This window comes from Hippocampus guttulatus, chromosome 21 (genome assembly GCF_054856545.1).
Source record: "Hippocampus guttulatus isolate MCC_2025c chromosome 21, RoL_Hgut_1.0, whole genome shotgun sequence".
Lineage (NCBI taxonomy): Eukaryota > Metazoa > Chordata > Actinopteri > Syngnathiformes > Syngnathidae > Hippocampus > Hippocampus guttulatus.
Genome location: NC_141281.1, coordinates 1,185,333 through 1,191,332, shown reverse-complemented (window position 1 = coordinate 1,191,332; position 6,000 = coordinate 1,185,333). Strand labels below are relative to the sequence as shown.

Sequence of the window (6,000 nt, the reverse complement as noted above, 5' to 3'; positions counted from 1 at the left end):
AGGCATTGTTGCCGATATATTTGCAGTGTCACGACTGTTGGATCAGCATACAGAGGAGGAAAAGGGATGTGGGGCCGGGCGAGGGGTGGGAGTGGGTGGGGTGCTGACTCACTATCTGCAGCAGACTTCAATTGATCTCCAAAAGCCTCCAAATGTCGCACTTGCAAGGTGATCCACTGAGCTTTTACACTAATTGCTGACTTCAAGTGCCAATGGACGACGGCATGTCTCCTTTGGGTGCCAGGAATTAGACCCATCTTATAATTTACCGCCCTCTTTGTACCTGCCACAACATCTTCTCTTGGCACAGGTGGGCACTCAAATGCCAAAAATAGACTCAAGCAAAGAGTATTTTCCAAACAGCTTTTTGAGTCTGCAGTACGCCCACATGCAACATGCAGATCTTTTCAAAAAAAAAAAAACAACAACACATTTTTCATCAGTTAACTCATTTACACCCTTTGACGTATAAATACGTTAATTAGCGCATAGCCGTTCCCTCCCCATGATGTATTAATACGTCAATCACGTGTTTTCATGGGGGAGGGTGCAAGAGAGTCCGATGCAACTTCTCACCACAGGATTAGGCTTGACGGCAATGTTAAATAGCAAAAAGATGGCCATCGGGTGGCAGTGGTACAAAAATCAACCAGTATCACGCCGCAGAAGTAGTAGAAAGGGCGTACAGTGAAGGAGGGGCGTATGTGGATAGTGGATTGGAACATTAGCAACTAGCAACGATGGAGAAAAGGAAATAACGAACAAAAAATAAAAAAAAATTCGGTATAAAAGCGTCCTCGAAACAAAACAACAAAGGAGATGGTGTTTGTGTGGAAGAGAAAATGATGCTTCGGTCACGTAATCGAAAGCGGCACCCGTCAAACGAACGTCGGCCTGCACAAACATGGCGTGCTACACGCAGCCCGCATAGCTCACACCGAGTTTCGAGTTCATCTGATGAAGATGAACTTGCTCCACGTCAGGGACCATCGCTTGGCAGAGCATTTTGTGCCTCCCGATGCCCCACGTCGCCCACAAATCGTCTCCCCGGCGACTTCCAGCGATGACGGCAAAGAGGCTGCATTGCTTCGCATGGCCGACGCCGGGCACACGTCAGCGATTCGTTGGAATCGTCTTGTAGACGACGGCGAAAACGATGAATTGGAGAGCGATTTGGATCCCGATATGTCGGACGAATATGTGCCTTCGGACGTAATGGAAAGCAGCTGAGAGTCCTCGCCAGAGCCGCTGGAACGAGGAGGTAACTGCTGACTAGCTTGCAAGTTCCCAATCAAAACTTCATCACTTCTTATGCCTCCTCAGTCACTTTTATGTACCGCTATACTATGAAGTTGCCAGGAACACTAATCATTTATGTACGGTTGATGCGTCTCGTAGATGTGGATGAAAATATGCGCTGACTTGCATGTCGCCATAGGTTTAAAAAAAAAAAAAAAACAGGACACATTTGGTCCGCTCAGCTCTGCTAAAACCACTAGTGTTAAATTCATATTCCATTTCATTTCAAATTGGATGCTGAGCAACGTGGAATGAATGGTGTAAATAGCAGTGTGCGAGCATGTATGTGTGTGTGTGAGAGATGTTGAAATGTAAGTGGAAAGCAACCATAAAAAAAATAGAAAAATAAAAGTGTGGTAATTGTACATACTTCAATAAATTACAGATTGTCCAACCAGAAGCCAAAAGATGACGGCTCCTCGCTTTGGTGGTGGAAAGAAAGGTAAATAAAATTATTGTACCTCACTCTGCAGCAAGATATATTTGCAACTTTTTATGTTTCTATAATTTATAGGTCGTACATCTGGACGTGGTGGGATGAATCGATGTGACAAACTGGATGGAAGCCAAAAACCATCTTCTCCACAGCTGCACTTTTGTTCATAGTTCACTAGTTTTGTTGTGTGCAAATAAATTATTTTGCTACAAAAACATTATTTGTAATGTTCTTTTGTAGGAGGAACACATTATTGAGGTATTTGAGCTGCCACAAAAGCAAAAAATAGTGTAAAACTTGAAATGATGCTTGAAATGCATACTTTTACAAAAAGCTCATTTTCTCTGGATTTCTGCAGAAAATCGGCCTTTTCCATCAAACTTAGCAGTTTTCTAATGCTGATTGCCAACGAACGGAGAAAGATAGAAACAAACTTTTTTTTCTGCTGAAAGAAGAGAGTCTCACCTTTCTTTTGACAGGTTGCATGTATATATAGCCATAGAACAGAAAATTCTGTGGGCCTTGCAAATCAGTCAAAATTCAGTAAAATGTGAGGGATTGAGGGGGTTGCTCCAGTGAAAAGGGGTGGTGTTCAATGATTTAATACTCTGACAGATACTGGTGTGGTACCGCGACTTATGAACGTCTCTTCAAATGAAATTTTCAAGTTATGAAACGTCTCAACAGGAAAATATTGCCTCTTGTTATGAAAGAAATTTCAAAGTACGATAAATACAGTATGGGCTGCTGTAACCGTGTCATTGCGGGAGGTGGAGTAACACCAACAAAAACTTGCTTCATGTTTGTCACGCTTGCATGGTGGTGGTGCACCCCAAAAAGCAGGCAGGAGGGAGGAGCAGGTTGTACTTGAAGAAGTGTATTGAAACAGAGAAAACTCAATCCAAAAACAAACATCGTCCAAAGTAGCAAACAAAAATCACAACTGAAGCTAAAACAGAACCGTGACCAAAACATGACCGAAACAAACCTGACAGCAGCAGACAAACGGCAACAAACAAACATGACAGTAGCCAAGAGCAAACAATGACCCGACAATGAGTGTTCAGGCGGGAGTCCTTTTATACAACCGGTACTAATCACATAACAACCAACAGGTGTGCAGCTGCAGGGAGAACCCTACAGCAGGAGTCCCCAACCGCCGGTCCGCGGACCGGTACCAGTCCGCAGGGCATTTGGTACCGGGCCGCACAGAAAGAACTTGCCTTAATTTCATTTTATTTATTTCGGAATACGAAAGATGTTTTATTTTGAAAAATTACCGGATTCTCCGTTACATCCGTCTGTGTCACGCTTGACTCACGTCAAACCACGCTTCTCCGTCACGTGACCGATTACGCTAAAAACAAAACGTTGGAGGTCACAAAATGAGTTAAAAAACTGCTGGAGATCGCAAATGACGGCGGCCTTAAAAGTACGTTCAAGACAACTGGATTAAAGTTATGGCTGAATACTCTGAGATCGCCACAATAGCACTGTTGCTATTTCCGACATCCTACCTGTGTGAGGTGGGGGGTTTCTGCAGCAACGGCGACTAAAACAAAATTACGAAGTAGACTGGACATAAACCACACACTTGAGGTGTCATTGTCTCCTATTACCCCGAGATGGGACCGTCTAGTTGCAGAAAATCAAGCTTGGGGCTGTGGTGAGTCGTCATTTTCATGCACTTTGAATTTGCGTTGTATCGTATTTTGAAGGCATTAAACATTACCATAGCGATCAGTGTTGCGGCCAGATTAGACGCTCCTTGTGTTTATTATTATATTTGGAAAACACCACAGTTTTCATGCAGCTCATACCATATTATTTTGTTGTATTAATCCTCCACATCTTAAATGCCGGTCCCTGAAAATATTGTCTGACATAAACCGGTCCGTGGGGCAAAAAAGGTTGGGGACCCCTGCCCTACAGTGCCACCTGTTGGTCCCAAACCGAAACATGACGATGTTAATTGCTTCGCCATTTTTGATAAACATTTTTTATTAGTGTGTCACACAGTTACTGAGTTTGTAAGGTTTTTTTTGTGTGTTAAATACGATCTTTGTTGGTCGTGGCCTAATGTAGCAGTGGTGCTCCCGTGCTCGGAAGGGGTCCTCGGGCTGCGTAGCTTTGCCATAGCATTCCGAGCCTTTTACGCAGTTCATGAAAGGTAGATCGTAGTTGTGGGGAAGGAATAATTATCCGGTGGAGCATCCAGGTGGTACTTGATTTTCGTCTTAAGTCTCCTTCATCCTCTGTTCAATCTCCCACCTCAACGCCCCCAAGTTGCAAAGCTCTCGTAGAATGTTTTCTGGTGCGGGACTTTTACTCCACAGGATTGTGATTCGGGGACAGGGCATCTGGCTTTACATTCTTGAAACCCTTGCAGTAGGTGAGTGTGAAATTGTAATGAGTGAATGGTAATGCCCATCGGGCTTGACCTGAGTTCATTTTCATGGCTGAACAGATGTATGCAAGGTTCTCGTGATCTGTGTACACTGTGAAAGGCTCCTTCGCTCCTTCGAGCCAATGTCTCTATTATTGTAGAGCCAGGACATGGCCAATTGTTCCTGATTTACCACGTCATATTTGGCCTCTGCGGGATTGAGTCGACGTGAGAAAAAGACAAAGGGTGGAATCTCTGGTCGACCGGGAAACCCTGGGACAGTACAACTGTCATCTGAAGCGTCCGCTTCTAAAACAAAAGGGGAATGTCTGTTCAGGTGACGTGTGACGGAAGAACAAATTTTCCAATGACAACACAACAACAACACAATATTTCTCAGAGGTGGGCTACACTAGGCCACGACCAACAAAGATCGTATTTAACATACAAAAAAAACTTCTTCCAAACTCAATCACTGTGCGACACACTAATAAAACATGTTTCTCAAACATTGCGAAGCAATCAACATGAAGCAAGTTTTTGGTGTTTCTCCAGCTCCCACAAAGACACAGCGTATTGAACCAGAAGCAAAGTCAAAATCCATCCATCCATTTTACGATCTGCTTTTTCCTCACAAGGGTCACGGGGTGTGCTGGAGCCTATCCCAGTCGTCTTCGGGCAGTAGGCGGGGACACCCTGAACCAGTTCTCAGCCATTCGCAAGGCACACAGAGGCAAACAACCATCCGCGCTCACACTCACACCTAGGGACAATTTCGAGTGTCCCTAGGTCAGCCTGCCGTGCATGTTTTTGGAACGTGGGAAGAAACCGGAGTACCCGGAGTAAACCCACGCAGGCACATGGAGAACATGCAAACTCCACACAAGAAGGCTGGAGCCAGGATTGAACGCACGATCTCTGCACTGTGACCATCGACACGCGAACCACTTGATCACCGGGGCCGTCTGCAAAGTCGAACTGAGCCTGGGCTTGGCACCCTATCGGAACTCTGCATAATTTATTCATGTGTTTTTCAGCTTTGGAAGTGAGCTCAGGTACAATGCGCAGAATTGTTCATAGCGCTCTTGCATGTGCAAAAGAAAGAAGAATGAAAACAAGTTCCTGTTTTTGGGCTGAACCTGTAATCGATCTACAAAACAGATTACATGAATTGCAAAGTTTAGTCTTTTGCAGCACCAAACAAAAAACAATTAATTAAGTGTCACGAGGGGAAGGAAGTGCTCCATTGTGTGCCAAGACTTAAGGGAAACAGACGGCCAAAGCCTTTGTGTGGAATGACTCAATGCAAGGATTGCGAAGAGCACGTCTCGAAGCTCATTGTGAAGCTGCATTGCAAACTTCTTGATAGAGGAATCTAGTTTAAAACGACTCCATGATGTAATGTAATACAGGGGTCCCCAAACGCCGGTCCGCGGACCGGTACCGGTCCGCAGGGCATTTGATACCAGGCCGCACAGAAAGAACTTGCCTTAATTCCGTTTTATTTATTTCGGAATACGAAAGATGTTTTATTTTGAAAAATTACCGGATTCTCCGTTACATCCGTCTGTGTCACGCTTGACTGACGTCAAACCACGCTTCTCCGTCACGTGACCGATTACGCTAAAAACAAAACGTTGGAGATCACAAAATGAGTTAAAAAACTGCTGGAGATCGCAAATGTGTGCCTTAAAAGTACGTTCAAGACAACTGGATTAAAACTGGAGTATTCAGCCATTAAAGTTATGGCTGAATACTCTGAGATCGCCACAATAGCACTGTTGCTATTTCCGACATCCTACCTGTGTGAGGTGGGGGGTTTCTGCAGCAACGGCGACTAAAACAAAATTACGAAGTAGACTGGACATAAACCACACAC

The 6,000-nt window shown here is 44.5% G+C and overlaps 1 long non-coding RNA gene across 1 annotated transcript; it reads left to right on the top strand.

Annotated features, from left to right (window-relative positions):
- The first annotated feature begins 687 nt into the window (after window positions 1–687).
- LOC147186617 (uncharacterized) lies at window positions 688–1,952 on the top strand. Its single transcript, XR_015099017.1, has 3 exons — window positions 688–1,261; window positions 1,685–1,741; window positions 1,814–1,952. It is a non-coding gene; the product is annotated as an uncharacterized LOC147186617 (long non-coding RNA).
- The last annotated feature ends 4,048 nt before the right edge of the window (window positions 1,953–6,000 follow it).